Source organism: Eleutherodactylus coqui, chromosome 4, assembly GCF_035609145.1.
Source record: "Eleutherodactylus coqui strain aEleCoq1 chromosome 4, aEleCoq1.hap1, whole genome shotgun sequence".
In the NCBI taxonomy this organism is placed as follows: domain Eukaryota; kingdom Metazoa; phylum Chordata; class Amphibia; order Anura; family Eleutherodactylidae; genus Eleutherodactylus; species Eleutherodactylus coqui.
The window spans coordinates 147,545,329-147,562,954 of NC_089840.1; the positions used below are offsets into that span (position 1 = coordinate 147,545,329).

The following is a 17,626-nucleotide window of genomic DNA, read 5'->3' on the forward strand; positions in this document are numbered from 1 at the left end:
TGCAATTACATACCCCGACATCAACATGCATTGGTGTATATCTCCTGAGGAAAAACTCTTGGTCACCCTGAGGTAAGTACAGGAGCTGTTCTATGTTCTAATCTCTCTGTCTTCTATAGCATTGTTGTTTATTGTATACTGCTTAATTAAAATTTACATCTAGCTTACAGTTTTTACTTTTGGTTTCTCTGTGTAGGTTCCTTGCTGGCCCCTGAGAATTTGTATGCTTCTCTGCATTTGGAGTTTCTCATTGGGAAATGTACGATTTCTGGGATCATCAAAATGACCTGTGATGTGCTTTGGCAGTGACAGGTGACTTTGGTGACTTATCTGCCCTCTCGTGAAGACTGGATTCACATCGCAAGGGATTTCATGCTGCCCCGCAGTTTCTGAACTGCATTGGGGTGCTGGACGGCAAACATATCTGTATTAAAAAAGCCACTACACTCAGGGTCCCAATATCACAATTCTAAACAGTATTTCTAGGTAGCTCTGTTGGCTCTCACTGTTAGTAACTAATGATTTATAACTGTGGATACCGGGGCCTATGGAAGTAGGGCTTCCATAATGGGTCAGCGGCTTCTTGCCGAACAGTTGTTCCTCTCAGAACCATGAAACTTTTCTGGCTCTTCAGGTCTACTTACATCATTCGTCATTCTGGCGGATGAGGGTTTTTGTCTGACCACTCATGTTCTATGTCCGTTGATAGCAGTATCATTGACACCGGGAGTTGTGTTTTTGATTACCGATTTACATGTGCCCATTATATTGTGAAGTTTGCCTTTGGTATTTTCACCAGCAAGTGGGGAGTTTCCCAGGGTGCACTTCAGCTGAAACCTTAGAATATGTGTATTGTAAATAGAGCCTGCATAGTTCTGCACAATTTTTGCTGGGACGACGATGCTGGTTGGAATACAGAATAGGCTCTTTCTGCAGAAGCATCTGGTCTCTGAGTCAAAGACATCTTCATGGGCTACTTTTTGAGTCCTCAGGCAGACGTTCCAGTGCAGATGGACTATATTTGAGGAACCAGAAGAACTGAGCTCTCCAAAGAGTACATTTTTTTTTCATCCAACTGTGCTTAAAAGAGGAAATGACATGGGGGCTGTGTCAGTCACAACCCCTTCTTCTATGTCCTTCTATTTTTTTCCACCAAATGGGGTAAATTGGCTTCTGCCTCATTGTTTTTTTTTTTTTGCCTTCCTCTGGATCAACAAGAGGGTTGAAAACAGGCCGAACTGGATGGACATTTGTTTTTTTTTAGCATACTATGTTACTAGGGACACAATATAACCATTGGGTAACTTTAGACTTTTGTTCTGGTGAATTATGGCGAATAGTGATCAATTAAGAAGACTTTAAAAATGACAATATAAACAGAAAATCAAGACAAAAATGTAAAACACTTACGGGGCCATGTCTAGCATCCTTCTGAGAAACAGAGGAACGTTATAGCACTTATAGGGATGTTTTACGTGGGCAATGGTGCCTCTCTGTGGCTGGGAGGTGAACGCCCTTTGGAAATGGTCTCTCGAGGTCCTCCAACTCATTTTCACATCTTTCACTATATGGTGAAAAAAATTACATTGCGCTATATATACAATTTAATAATGGAGCGATTGGTTTACCTCTCACAAAAACAAAAGTCCTGCAGACAAAATGAACAATGTAAGCAATGCTATTAAAAAGCGTGTAACCGTGTTTGTGGGGGTATGAACACTGTCCCTCCCACAACAGACTTTGACGCTAACCTGTATGTTACAGGGAGACCTAGAACCTTCATTGAATGGTTGAGTGAGCATGTAAGTTTTATAAGTGCCATCCAGGATAAAGCCTCCAAATGTAATGGAGGGTCTTTTTTTAAAAATTATCGATAAGAATAAAGAGATATACCAAGAACCAATATTCAGATCACACAACATAAGTAAATGTACAGAAATAACAAATCAGGTTATAACAATACACTTTATAGGCATATAAGTGGCAGCAGTACATATATATATATATACATAACATACTAGAAATAACATCAGCAAGTACATGACTTAGAAGTCCTGAAGAAACTGTACACATATACCTGAGTATATGGAGAGTCCCATGCACAATAGATCTAGACCAATATGGAAGCTGATCCCGACGCCGTGGCCCTTGTGGTTGACTGTAGATATACAATACCTCCAGAAGACGACCAGCAGTAGATCAGGAGATGATGACAAGGAATTCCTCTAACACGCACTCAGCAGACAGGGATGCAGGTGGTGAGAGTAGATGCTGGCCTGACTACACTAACACTTGGTCCCTAACAGCCAATTAATCTAGCATTTCAACTGAACCACTAACTCCCTATTGGCCATCAGGTGTCTAACTCATCCCTATCCTGTACTACACACTGATCCCTAACTAAGCTACTATTACTATCAGACTGATTAAAAATATTAAACCCCAAATCAGGAGAAATGGGGCACTAGCCCGAAATAACCGACAGTCAGACTGGATCAGAGAAATGAGATCACCCTTAGCACACATGGCACAAGCCCTTGCCACCAATATGCAGTGCGAGTGCTGGAGGATGACAACTGATATCCACCACCCCCAATGCTTTCTTTTTTCACTTTTTTGCCCCCCCTTACAGTCTTGTTGAGCCACATTAGTTTCCCTTTATTTGTGGTTCTTTTATTTTTGATTGGTATGAACTGCTCACATGAGGTATTTAGGATGTTTTTGAAGTTCTCCCATTTGTTGCCTGTACTGTTATTTTTGAGGATATTGTCCCATTCAATGTTGCTGAGAGTAATTCTGTGCTGATCAAATTTTGCTTTAGTAAAGTTTAGGTTTCTTTGTCGCTCCCTCATAAAGCTTCATATTGAATGATGACTGGAAATTAATTATATTATAATTATTATTTCCCAAGTGTCCCCCAACCTGCACCCCCATGATTCTGTCCAGTCTGTTGGTTAGCAATAAGTCCAGAATGGCCCTCCCTCTACTTGGGTCCCGAATAAGTTGGGTAAGGTAGTTATCTTTAATTGTTCTCAAGAACTTATTGCCCTTGTGAAATTTGCAGGTTTCATCTTCCCATATTATATCCAGATAATTAAAGTCCCCCATAATAATTACTTCATTTCGGTTTGACACTTCTTCTATTTGTCTTAGTAATAAGTTTTCAATTTCTTCTGCATATCTGCATTCACAAATCTGAGAGACCTTCCACCTGGCCTAATGGAAGCCTGTACTTGGCACAAAACACATAGGAGTGCCCGGGAATCCAAACTGCCAGAAGCCAACCTGTGAACAAGAAATAAATCAGCAAAGTAACAAATTCGGTCTAATGTAACCGGCAAAACAGTCAGAATGCCAATGCCTGATCCTATTTACACCAATTAGCTTGCCGTCTTGGCCGCGCCAATACAGGAGGAATGCATCCAAAATCGCTAGCTGTCAACTCCACTACTACCAAGGCATGCTTAAAACCAGAAAATTGGAAGCGTGTTAAATGGTTTACCATTCAGATGGAAGAGAAATTGATACGCAGATGTGTGCTGCCAAATAAATTGAGACAGCCATTACAGAGCAAGACAATACTCCCCAGGGGGTGCAAGGCAACCCAACAGTCTTTCCCAAAAATATAAGTTTTGGAATGCTACAGCCTGAAGCAAACGCCAGACTTTGCAAGTACAGAATCCTCTAACAATAGGCTCATTGAAAGATTAGTACTCATAAGGACCAATTCCGATATGTGAAACACACTACAAAAACCATAGAAAAACCTACGCTAAACAGCGTGGTCTCAAAATCTAATGAACAAACTGCTGGCAAAACAGCTATAAGCTTTAACAAAATCGGGAAGGGCACAGAACGCTTAGATTTATGACACAACACTTATTTCTTCCATCCTTTAATAATTTGCGCAAACAGAAAAGACTATAACATCCACCCAACCACGGAATTTTAGGAAAAAGGCTACACCCACCATCCAACACTATGCCACCAACCCAACACACCTTGCTTGTGCAAACTATCTAGGTAGTCCAACATCCCCCCATGTAGAATAGAAGAATCATCCGATAATGGCTGTGAACCAGCCTCTTCAACCCATTCCTACATGCCTTACTGTGAGGATTTGAAGTCAATGATACCAAAGAAGGCTGAACTAAGGGGAGCAGCCGGCTCCCATCATAAGCCACAGGGAGTACAGAAAAGGGGTCCCTTTCAGGTCCACCTGGGTGCAGAGGCTGTGAAAAACCTGCCGTTGAAAACAAGATAGTGCATCAGCCACAGAATTGTCAACCCCAGGTACATGATGCACCCTGAACAGCTGCTCTGTAGACAGCGCAGGACCAGCATCCTCAGTAAAGGGATAAAGAAGTCAAGTTATTGATGACCTGCACTGACAAGGCTAAGCTGTGGGCTCGGGACTCTCTCAGACCTCCAGGATATCCTGCCATTGTGGTCCTACAGAAAAAGCAGCCAAACTTGTAAATGCGCCTTAATGTTCCTAGACACCAGGATATAATGGGAGGGGAAAATACCTACTATCGCCAGCAATAGACATCTACAAAAACCCTGCCCATCAACATAAGCCTGCTCACAAAGACCAAGAGTTCGCTTAAAGATTGTACCTGACGGAGTTGTACTTTCTTGGCTGCTAAAAAGGTGTTGAGTTTAGCTTGCAGCTTAGCCGCTGAGTCGATTTTCCATATTCAAAAGGGATAACTTTTACTTGCTGATAAAGAAACACCAAATTTATCTGTAACAAAACAAAAAGAGTCAAACAGAAAACTACACTGTTGGAAATCCCTTAGGCCCACAAAGAGAAAATGACCTAAGTAATACAACGCATCACCCACTCTTGAAAAGAACTGAAAACCTTGAAATAAAAACATGAAATCGAGCAGCCCATGGGCAGGCACATCTAGTAAAAGAAACCATCTAACTGACAAACAAGGAGTTGGAAACAGTCAGCATGAACAGGTAAATGTCGAAATGCTGACTCGATATCCAACTTACTAACTCAATATCTGACTTCACCATTAAGGCAGCTGCTCCTGCACCAGCTGAAATGCTCATTCAAAGTACACATAGTCGACTGAGACTATGTCCTTGCTGATACCATCAATTACCGATTCACCATGCAAGTGAGACAAATGATGGATGAACCGATATTTTCCCAGTTTTGGCGCAACGTCAAGATTCGGGAACAGCAAGAGTCAAAGAGGCCCACCAAACGACCCAACTCCACCTCCTTATAAATTTTCTCTTAAACAATTTCTGGAAAATCCCAAAACGATTTTAAATTCCTAGAAAAACAAGGAGCAGAATGGTAAACAAATAGAATGAGAAAATAAACCCATCCAAAATAAGGTATCCCTCACTTTCTCAAGGTAATAGTCAAGACATGGTAGCGTCTGGCAAATGCAAATTGGCATCTTCTGGCCTACCAAGACCCTGTGGGCAGGGAGTGGTGGTGAGATGATGGGGACAGAGGAGGATTAAGTTACTGTCGCCACAGGTGACACACTCATGACCCTCATTAAGTAACTAACGGGCACCCCCTGCAAAACGGCTGCTGCTGCAACTGTGGCAGAGGCCATGGATCTGACGGAGGCAGGGAGAGTAGGAAAGGACTGCAACCAAACATCCGTGGCCTTTGCATCCGTAGACCCTACATTACTGTAGATCCTACATGCGTTGAAAATGGTGTTCAAATAAATGAAAAGCTAGTACACTTTATTAGGCAAGTGTTGACTAATAGTGCAACTCAAAATTGAAAACGCTTGAATCCAATAATTGAAGGCTTACGCCTTAGGTTGCCTTTCTGACCCGCTGTCAAAATGATGCTCCTTATCCACTGTACCCAAATCCAGAGACCAAATGTCAACATATTCGTTTTTAAGTATTTTTTTCTCCATTTTTCGAAGACAATTGAGACCTAAGTGGGATATTGCTACAAAAACATGTATCCCTAAAAGTTGGGGTCGCGCTGCCCAAAGGAGGCTTCTCTGCCGAATGAGGTTCACCAACTAATTCGCCCCCTGACACGCTTCCAAAAAGAGATCACATCATTGCTAACAGGGAAGCATCATTGAAAGAGCCAGCTTACCCCAAGCCCAAAGACAGTCAGACTCATCAGTCTATGATGGCATCGATGACACCGGAGGTGCCACAAAGACTACAGGTGGGATCACAGCCGGAGGTGCTGCTGGAACTGGGTCCACCTGGTGCAGGTGCATCAAGCTGGAGGAGCTGCCATGGTGATGAGACTTGTGTCTCCGACAAGGAGGGCTGCTGGAGTTGGAGAAATCATCCACATAGCCATGTGAGGAAACCGTGGAAGACACGGATGAAGAGGATGACCATCCCTGATAGGATCACTGCTTCCCAGCCTGCTTCACAGGTTTTCGGGCCTATGACTGCGAGACGAACAGGAGTGCCAGGAATCCTTAGAGCATGAGCTCCAGAGCCCTATTCGACAGAAGAAAGGTGGGCCCAACTCCCATGAAACCATGGCCAGAAATAACAGTGCAGGCAAGATTACTTGCTCACATGGAAGCAAATCTTGAGGATCCTCAACTAAATCCTCACCCTCAGTACCACTATCAAAAAGAGGGACGGAGGAACGCGGGGGGGGGGGGGAAATTTTGCACTATGAGTAGCCCAGGACTTGCCACTGGACCCAAGGGGAGCACACAGGATGCTGACGCAAATGACGCTGATCGACGAAAGGGCAGTCCACTCGCCAAAACCTGATGTAGAGAGGAGGAACTCAGCATGGTTGAGGTGCCTGATATAGACAGAGGCATATGAAAGGCAGAAGTTGCCACTGTAGCCACACATGGCCTGGCATGGCCTAAACCAGAAGTTCCCGGAAAAGTAAGACAAGGAGACACTGGGGGCCTTCAACGCTGCTGCCACCTGCAGTGCTGCCACCGCTGAATACGCGGCTCACCCACTCGCCGAAATGCTCCCTGAAGTGATCATGGACACAACAGGTAGCAGAAGGAGAGGATTGATGGAAGCTGGACATTCTAGGGGGAAAACCATGATGGGGGCAGGAGTGTCGGGAAGAGCGTCGCTGTTGAGTGCCGCTTACCTCAGTTGATGGCGTCGGCTGCGTCCCAAAGAGGGGTTGTATCCAGGCAGTCACATTCTATTTCACCCTACGCTGCACATATAGTAACACAGTATTGGCACTACTGGTTAATCTTAACATCTCAGGGAGATTGTGTCATCAAATGCATTTTCATACTGTATTTGATAATTTGTCTATATCTCCAGTATGTCTGCCTGGCCTTAGCAACTGGGAAATCCCATGCTATGGGTCAGCCCCTCTGTGTGCCATAGCAAGCCATCGGGACCCCAAGATTATATCGCAGGGCTCTGATGGGTAACAGAGTGAGCCCCCTCCCTCTGTCATCTTTTTACATGCTGCAGTCGCATTGACCACGGGAATCTTAAGTTTCCTTGGTCCCCAATGTGTTCCCCCCAGCATGGGAGATCTGCACCCTGCTTCTAATGTAACACTATAAAAAGCCCCTTAACGGACGTGGCCAAAAGACATATAGGCAGTTGTTAAGGGGTTATAGTAAGTTACTCTGTGGAGAATCTGTTATATTGGTGAGTGCAGAGAACATTTATATATAAGTGAACAATGTGTACAGAGTGTGCAGACAAGTGAGAAATAGCTACAGCCATGTCTGATACTAGTGATGCTGAGCAGCCCTGCCACAGCGGATCCCCTGTTACTGCCACTGCGTCAGTCATGCCTCTCGCTATGCCCTATTACCTGGGGCCTCATGGTTGCCACGCTACAGTGGGGAAGCCCACACTTTTATGAGTCTTTCAGGATAAAATTATGGCCGTGTTCCACCTGTATCCCATAGCAACTGAACAAAAGCTGAAAATCCTGATTGGGCAACTAGAGGGCGCTGCCTTAAGGGAAGTTATATCTTGGCCCGGAGCACAGAAAAAGATGTTTGAACAGATCCTCGAATGGCTGCAGAATATATTTGAGCCCCCACCGCCTCAGAGCTGAAGATGCAATTCTTTAGCAAGAAACAGCAAACTAATGAGTCTACAAGATTCCAAGAGGCGCTCTGGTCAGTCATCCAAGTGGTTTCCCGAGAAGCAGAGAAAGCAGATCAGGCCCTCTGGAAATCATTTATTGAGGGAGCTGCCATGGAAAATTTATGTAGCCAGCAGAAGATGTTGTCCATGTAACATCTTAAGGCCTTTGTTACGATCGTGTGGGCAACTAAGCATAGGGCCCACGCGATCGTGACCAAAGAGTACACACACGGGTTTCAGACAACTGGCCCTGTGCTACAGGGAGGATGATATGGCCCTACCTAAGCGGGGACATCGCCCCAATAAAGGGCGGCCCGGAGGTCTTCGGATCTGGGCCCTAGCTGCTCCTAGGAACCACGCCACCAGAACAGGAAACATACACATGCCACATGACATGGACAGCTGGACAGAACAAGCTGACACACAGAGATGGAATCACACCATACAGCAGCAAACACTAGTAGCAGGTGTTACGCTATAAATACCAGGTATTAGTTGACATTTTGATCAAAACATGGTAGCTAGCGGGCCACGTCACGGCTCCTGGCTATACCGCTAGTCCCTATACTAACCAGGAGTCCAGTGGCACTGGACACAGTTCACACTGCAAGCTGCAACAGCACAGACAACAGGACACAAGTCACATAGCAAACTGTACAGGACAGACAACAGGACACAAATCACACTGCAAGCTGCAACGCAACCTTTCTTGCAGCCACCACACATAGAACCTGTTCACACCACAAACAGAGACAGAATGAGCACTGAACAAGACTGCTCACACCAGACTACGACAGGTAGTACATACAACACGGACTCCACCCAGAGCTCACATGCACACAGATGAAACTCCACAGCAAGCCTAAAAGTGTCCTCATACCAGGGAGATAGACAGTCTGCCACAGCGCTGACATAGGGAACTGTGTCAGAGATCCACCAACTGACACACAAACGAGACATAATAGGTTTGGAGGCCGCACCTGTCAGGGGAAGGGAAGAGCGGGTCTGCATATGAAACAGACAAGGACTACAGGTGTCCCAACCATCTTTGGGAAGCAGAGAGACACAACAGACCTACATGCAAACACAGCTCTGAGTGGGAACAAAACAGATATATCCAAACAGTACAAAGGCCAGCATCAACTACTGAGAGATGCTGGTTCTTATGTGCTGCAGACTAAAGGGGATTCGCTGCTGGAGAATAGCGCACTCAGCCAGCTCAATTAGCCCTCACCTGCGGAGCTGTGCTGGTAGGAACCTTAGTACTACATATCCCAGCAACACACCCTGACAGTACCTCCCCTTTAAAAAGGGGGCCTCTGGACCCTTTAAGCATAAAACAAAACTTATGCAACTCCTTCAAAAGACACCACGGCAAGACAGGACTTATCCTATGGGCCTAGGACTGCCGCAAATATGTCACAACCAGGATAGGAGTAGCACAGGACTTATCCCTACGGGCCTAATACAAACACACAAACACCTGGGAAGGAGGGAGAAAACGTAACACATAATGTGCACGCAGCCAGAGGGGAAAACATGGCAATCCTCCCTACTGACATAGCGTGCACAGGACTTATCCATGCGGGCCTAATGCGGATGCCAGCCAGTCAGCAGGAGAAGGGAAAAAGCACAGGTACATACCATACAGGGGTCTACAGCAAATTACATCCACAGGGCGTACCTTGCCACAGGACGGACACCAGGGCAGGACTACAGACTGCATAACGGACAGAGCTGGAACTCAGACACAGACAGGAAAACAGACCAAACAAAGACCTAACATCCGCCTACCAACAGACTAGGGGTCAGAATACGGATCAGGCGTCTGCCCACCAGCGGACGGGTGGACATACAGAGACAAAAACGGGCGTCAACAACCAATGGACGGGTGAATCAGACAGACAAACAGCGCCCTAGAGTCCGCCTACCAATGGACTAGGGGTCAGAATATGGATCAGGTGTCCGCCCACGAACAGACGGGGAGACATACAGTAACCGGGCTTCCACAACCAATGGACGGGTGGATTAAATAGGACAGGAACCAGGTGTCCATTAACCAATGGATGGGTGGATCAGACAGAAAGCAGAGACTGTCAGAAACAGACATATCAAACAAAACAGAACATAGACATGCTACTAACATACCTACATACTAACATACCACATAATCCATGCCAACATAATGAATACCAACATAGTACACACCAACAAAGCAACATAAGCATACAACATAGAACATAACAAGAACATAATGCATGCCGACAGAGCGTACCAACAGACCAACATATGCATACAACATAATACCACAATGATGCATGCCAACATGCTAACATAGCATAATGCATACAATATACTCAGAACATACTAACATAGAACATAATGTTGCATACCAACATAATGCCCCCCCCCCAGTTACAAAAGGGGGTGCATTATGTTACGATCGTGTGGGTAACTAAGCATTGGGCCCACGCGATCGTGACCAAAGAGTACACACACGGGTTTTAGACAACTGAGCCTGTGCTACAGGGAGGATGATATGGCCCTACCTAAGCGGGGACATCGCCCCAATAAAGGGCGGACCAGCGGTCTTCGGATCTGGGCCCTAGCTGCTCCTAGGAACCACGCCACCAGAACAGAAAACATACACATGCCACATGACAGGGACAACTGGACAGAACAAGCTGACACACAGAGACGGAATCACGCCATACAGCAGCAAACACTAGTAGCAGGTGTTAAGCTGTAAATACCAGGTATTAGTTGACATTTTGATCAAAACATGGAAGCTAGCGGGCCACGTCACAGCTCCTGGCTATACCGCTAGTCCCTATACTAACCAGGAGTCCAGTGGCAAGCTGCAACAGGACAGACAACAGGACACAAGTCACACTGCAAGCTGCAACACAATCTTTCTTGCAGCCACCACACATAGAACCTGTTCACACCACAAACAGAGACAGAATGAGCACTGAACAAGCTTGTACATACAACACAGACTCCACTCAGAGCTCACATGCACACAGATGAAACTCCACAGTAAGTCTAAAAGTGTCCTCATACCAGGGGGATAGACAGTCAGCCACAGTGCTGACATAGAGAACTGTGTCAGAGATCCACCAACTGACACACAGACGAGACATAAGATGTTTGGAGGCCGCAGCTGTCAGGGGAGGGAAGAGGGGGTCTGCATATGAAACAGACAAGGACTACAGGTGTCCAAACCATCTTGGGGAAGCAGAGAGACACAACAGACCTACATGAAAACACAGCTCTGAGTGGGAACAAAACAGATATATCCAAACAGTACAAAGGCCAGCATCAACTACTGAGAGATGCTGGTTCTTATGTGCTGCAGACTAAAGGGGATTAGCTGCTGGAGAATACCACACCCAGCCAGCTCAATTAGCCCTCACCTGTGGAGCTGTGCTGCTAGGAACCTTAGTACTACAGCGCTGCGGAATAAGTTGGCGCTATACAAATAAAGATTATTATTTATTATTATCCCAGCAGCACACCCTGGCAGCACACCCTGACAGCCTCTGGATAGCCAAAGAATTGGCTATCCAGGTTATAGGGAAAGAGTTCCAGCCTGTAGCTAAAAAGCCAAAAGAGTCCTCACCCAATGGCATAGGAGATGTTCAACTTCTACCTTCTCTCTCTAAGACAGAGAATGTCTCTACTGTTGAAGATAGCTAGATACCTTGAAATGCTATCACCGAACTGCAGAAGCTGATGGCTGAACTAGCCACAGTGTGCCAAGGGATAGAGTAATAATAATAATAATAATCTTTATTTGTATAGCGCCAACTTATTCCGCAGCGCTTAAGTATCTGGAAACTCGTCCACAGGAGCCAATAGCTGCATTCAGGGCAGACAACCAACCCAATAATTGTTCTAACAGAGGTTGCCACCCTCTACCAGGGAGGCGACCCACAGACAAGGGTAGGCCCCATAACTGTGAGGGGGAACAAGATGATTTCCACAGTCACTGGCCCAGTGGCTATACGTCTGCAGGCCTACTACACTGAGTATATTATATATCATCAGTAAAAAGCTGCTTAAATATTTATATTTATAAAATTTAGGTCTGTCAGGTCTTGTGATACCTTCTGCATAAATTTTTTTTTCTGCAAAGACCACCTGAGAATCAAAGTGCTTAATAGATATAATAAAAGCTATTTAAATAGCTCTTTCCCCTTACCTGTAGCAGCTTTTTCTTTTTTGTAGAAATTATTTTCAAAGATGGTGCCGCGGGTCTTCTCCCATGGTGCACCACTGTATATGTTCCGACATGTGTGCTCCTGATTACGTCGGTGCCTCTCGTCCAGCAGCAGCGGCAGTCAGACACTCACTCCGCTGGTATCTGAAACCAGGAAGTGAGTGTAGTGCGCATGCGCCGACCGGCGGCGCGCGTCCCCTGCAAGGCTTCCCGGCTAAAGAAACTACTGCGCATGCGCGGATGAGAAGAGGCTCGTTCCCGTGCCGATGAGAGCTGCTGCCGGCCCGACAAGAAGAAAAGAAGAGTTCTTGTCGTAACCAAGGACGACCGAGGAGCAACACGGGGGGGGCACCCCTACAGGTAAGTCAATAACTTCTGTTTGCATCATTTTCTATGCACAATGTATATTACAAAGTGCATGGAAATGGGCAAACAGAAGTAATGAGATTTAATGTTAATGGCCGGACAACCCCTTTAAGTTCTAATCTTTAAGCAATTTTCTACTGATGGTATATATATATATATATATCCTTGTTTCCCAGAAAATAAGGCAGTGTCTTATATTAATTTTAGCTCCAAAAGATGCGCTAGGGCTTATCTTCAGGGGATGCCTTATTTTTCTTGAACAAAAAAAAAATCTACATTTATTCAAATATAGTCATATCATCACATTTTGAACAACAACTCTCCAACCCTGAATTTCTTGCTCTATTTCTGTTTTCCATGCACAACAATCTGCATTTAACAACATAGGCATACATATAGGGGGTGCAGAGGGTGCAGTCGCACCTAGGCCCAGGAGCCATAGGGGGCCATAACGTTTTTGTTCCCCATATTGCAAACCAATTTTATCAATGAAGCTTTACAGTTGGGGGCCCAGTTCCAGAACTTGCATTGGGCCCCAGCAGCTTCAAGTTACGCCACATTTTAGCAATATTCATGAAAACAAAATTCAACATTTGTTCAAAGACAGTCATGTCATCATCTTCTGGAACATCATCATAACTCTCCAAACTTTGAGAACAACTTCCATTGTCAATTTCTTGTGACTCATTTTCTTTTAGAACCATGGGCCTCCATTTCTGATGTTTAGCAATAGCACTTTCCTTAAATGACCTCTTCTTGTCCAAATAGCCTGCTTGAAGTACATTTGCAATGCAACAGTCAGTGATTTTTGTCCCATAAATTCTTCACCCAAGTAACACCCTCTTGTAGTTTAGGCTTCACAAAGTTTCCACGCTGATTTCTCTCCATTCTATTTTCAATGTAGTCATTAATTTCCTTGTGCAAATGGTCCTTGAATGACTTTTTTATTATAATATCAAGAGTCTGGAGACAGGCAGTCACTCCTGCAGGAATCATGATTTGGTCTATCTTTTTCTCTTGAAGGAACTTCTTCATGTCTTTTGTGCAGTGTGTGCTGGCTGAATTCAGACTAGCAGACCTCTTTGGCCACCTCGCAAAACAAGCGGGAGCATTAAATCGATTCACTTCCTTATAACGGCTCGTGTGCCCCAGGTTTTTCAGTTTCAAAAATATAAACACCCAAAACCCATTCAATCTTCTCCTTCTTTCCTTTACTAATGATTAGAGGTAGGACTGTATTTACATCCAGACAAATTGCCAAAATACATGTAACTTGCGCACTTTTTATAACCGGTAGAGGGAATGTAGATTGAGGAGGCACCTCGCTAATCAATTGTCGGTTGAGATCTTTGGCCCATAAACACTGCCGTTTCATCCGTAGCAATCATATTGAAAAGTTTGTATTTAGAAAAGTAGATGCCATCAACAAATGACTTGAATACAAGCGCATGTTTAATAACTTCAGCATCTTCCAGCTTAAACAGGGTTTTTGATCTTCTTAGAGACATCTTCGTAGAGACAGCTGAAGGAAGCTGTCCAGCCAGTGCTGTGATGCTTTGAATTCTTCTGTGGATATTTCTAACTGTGGTGCCATTGCAAGGGCAAATTCTTTAATATCAGCCCTGTGCACAACCAAAGCCTTCGCTCTCCTGTCAGCAATCCATTCACAAATCATATCGTCCAGCTCAGGAAATAATGGTTGCCGACCTGATCCACATTTGTGCTTCTTAGCGTTTCCCTTGCATGCCTGTTGGCTGAGGCTATCGTACTCTGCTCGCCATTTAAGGACCATTCGGATATCCAACATCTTCTCTTTGCAGTAAGCAGAAAGATGTTTGCCCTGGGAGTCCTCCATGATTCCTTTCTTGTACTCAATGGAATAGATCTTTCTTTTTCACTCATGGATTCTGCAAGTTCATCTGTTTACATACAATAGTGTTTAATATAGTAGTGGATAGACCCTACAACAAAAAAGCAGGAAAAGTAGCACATTGAAAAGACCCCACAATAAAGAAGGGTGGGCAAGTAAGGGTTTCTCACACACTGATCGAATACCGGTAGCTCCACTAGCGTTATAACTGTCAAAGCTGCTTTACATTCTGTCAGCCAATTCAAAAATCCCGCCTCCAAGCAACGATGGCTCCCGCTCAGCCAATCACAGCCATCACTACCTGCATTTACTGTATAAATTGGGTAAGCGGCGGTGAGTACTGGCCGTGGCTCAGCCAATTCAAAAATCCCTACTCCACACAGCAACGGCTGTGATTGACTGAGCGCCCACTCAGCCAATTACAGCCATCGCTTCGTCCATTGACTCTATGAATTGGGTGAGTGGGCGTGAGTGATGGCTGCATCTCAACCAATTCTAAAACTCTGCCTCCACACAGCGATGGCTGTGATTGGCTGAGCGCCCACTCAGCCAGTCACACCCATTGATTCATGCATTAACTGTATGAATTGGCTGAGCGGTGGTGAACGCTGACCGCCGCTCAGCCGATTAAAAAATTCCTCCACCACACAGCGATGGCTGTGATTGGTGAGCGCCCGCTCAGCCAATTACAGCCATAGCTACCTGCATTTACTGTATGAATTGGCTGAGTGGCGGTGAGCTGTGGCCGTGGCTCGGCCAATCCAAGAACCCCTCCCCGACACAGTAATGGCTGTGATTGGCTGAGCACTCACTGAGGGCTTATTTACGGTTGCTCACCACTGAATCAATTAGGAGGAGGTTAATATAACTGTGGGGGGTTAATATTACTGTGGGGGGGTTAATATTAATGAGGGGGTTAATATTACTGTGGGGGGGTAATATTACTGTGTGTGTGGTGGTTAATATTGCTATGGTGGTTAACATTAGTTGGGGGGGTTAATATTACTGAGGGGGGTTATTATTGCTCTGGGGGGGTTGATATTACTGACGGGGATAATATTATTACTGAGGGGGGTTAATATTACTATTGGGGGGGTTAATATTGCTGAGGGGGATAATATTACTGTGGGGTTATTACTACTGAGGGAGGGTTAATATTACTATGGGGTGGTTAATGGTGCTGAGGGGGATAATATTACTGTGGGGGTTGCTATTACTACCTGGGCCACTGTGGGGGTCGCTATTACTAATTGGGCCACTGTGGGGGTCACTTGTACTAATTGGCCCACTGTGGGGGTCAATATTATTACTGGGGCCACTATGAAAGTCACTATTTTTCCTGGTGCCATTATCAGAGTCACTATTACTACTGCGACCACTATAGGGGACAGTATTACTACTGCGACCACTATAGGGGTATCTATTAGGGCTCGTTCACACGGGCATAATCGTATTTCGGTCGCACAAATACGCTGCGGATTTGCGCAAACAAAAATCGGTAATGCCTGCATATTTGGGCACGCAAAAATGAACGCAGATGGGCCCACTGAGATGGTGCGCAAATATGCAGTGAATACATAGGTTTACTGCGCATTCACCACGTATTTGCGTGGCCCATTCACTTCAATGGCCTATTGGGGTGCGTAGTACGCAACAAAATAGGTCATGCTGTGTGAAAATATACATCATGTAAATGAACTGATTGAACTCAATGGCTTCTATTCACTGCATATTATGTACGCAAATACGGTTGTGTGAACAGGCCCTTACTATACTGTCTTACAATCGGCCCTTCGAAGGTCACCATAAGCCTGATGTGGCCCTCGGTGAAAATGACTTTGACACTCCTGCATTAAAGTATGGGCTAGAACAGAGGGTTGTGAGAAGAGGCCTACATGATGGGTTAACAGGGTATTGGGAAGGAAAAGGGTAAACAGTAAACAACAAAGGGGGGAGTTAGCATGGGGATAAGAGGAGGTACAAAAGTGCAGTAGGGTGGGGGGAATCATTGCAGGAGAGCAAGGAAGAGAGAAGCTCTATGGACAAAAGGAGAATATACACCTACCAATGGATGTGGAAGCAGTGATCGAGCAGTTCCGTGCTGCTGTCTGAGGTACTGACTGGCTACAGAGGATGGAAAAAAGAAGCCCTGGGGACGACCACAGCAGTGAGCGATACTGCAGGAAGAAGAGGCCAAGGAGAGTGCACGCCGAGAGTCCATAGACTGCTCGGGAGCCCTTCTGAGGACCCTTCAGGTCCGGGTCTCCCCCACACACCCTGGTAGAGGGGAGAGGCGGCCTGGGAGGAATCCCATGAGTTGGCGCGGCTCAGCACCGACTACTAGGCCTTCACTTTGAAAAGGGAGCAGAGCCTGGCACTCAGCTGACCCCAGAGAGCAGTAGGCAGACGAGGGGAAGTTCCTGGCGATTAAACGGTCAGGGAGCGTCCCTGTAACACGGCTGGAGTAAGTGGAAAAGAAGATGCCCAGAGTTCATATGTTGGTCGGTTTGGAGGTCAGAGGCTCAGATAGAGCAAATGACAACTGTCCAGTCCCACAGTTCAGAGGAAGGATTCATAATCAAGGAGGTCATTGTTGGCTGCTGGAGCAGTGCGGATTTCTGATGTTCTGCTGGGCTCTGAGTAGGCAGCAGAGATGGCTCATCAGGATCGTCGGGATACAGAGACAGCAGCTGGTGGGATCACAGCTCCTATGCAGCCTGGTGAGTATATGTCTATGTTATGTCCATATAATTTTGATAATTGTATTGGCGCTCGTAGGTGGCGGTTTAGGTTGGGGGTGAAGTGACAGGATTTAAGGGACATTTTGGGTTGTGTGTGCATCTCCTATTTTGGTTTGGACGATCCCATCAATTCCGTCGACAAGTAGGGGTGGCAAACCTGGTGTCAAGACTTAAACCCAGGACCTCTTGCACTTCAGCCAGCAGCTCTCTCCGCTGAGAGAAAAATTTGAAATTTTGCAAAAATTACACTACACAAGACCACAGGTGTGCTGCCTGCTTTAAAAGCAATGTCATAAATTTTCAAAATTTCACCATTTAAAGGGAAATATCTCAATTGCCTCCAGCCGCACTTCAACTGACTTT

General features: G+C 45.4%; 1 long non-coding RNA gene across 1 annotated transcript in view; it reads right to left on the minus strand.

The window, feature by feature from the left end:
* Window positions 1–1,976: 1,976 nt before the first annotated feature.
* Window positions 1,977–17,626, minus strand: part of LOC136624762 (uncharacterized) — a 175,748-nt gene continuing 160,098 nt past the window's right edge. Inside the window, exons 2-3 of the long non-coding RNA XR_010792422.1 lie at window positions 4,620–4,747; window positions 1,977–3,285 (exon numbers count right to left, since the gene is read on the minus strand). This is a non-coding gene — a long non-coding RNA (uncharacterized lncRNA). The remainder of the gene's footprint in view (window positions 3,286–4,619; window positions 4,748–17,626) is intronic.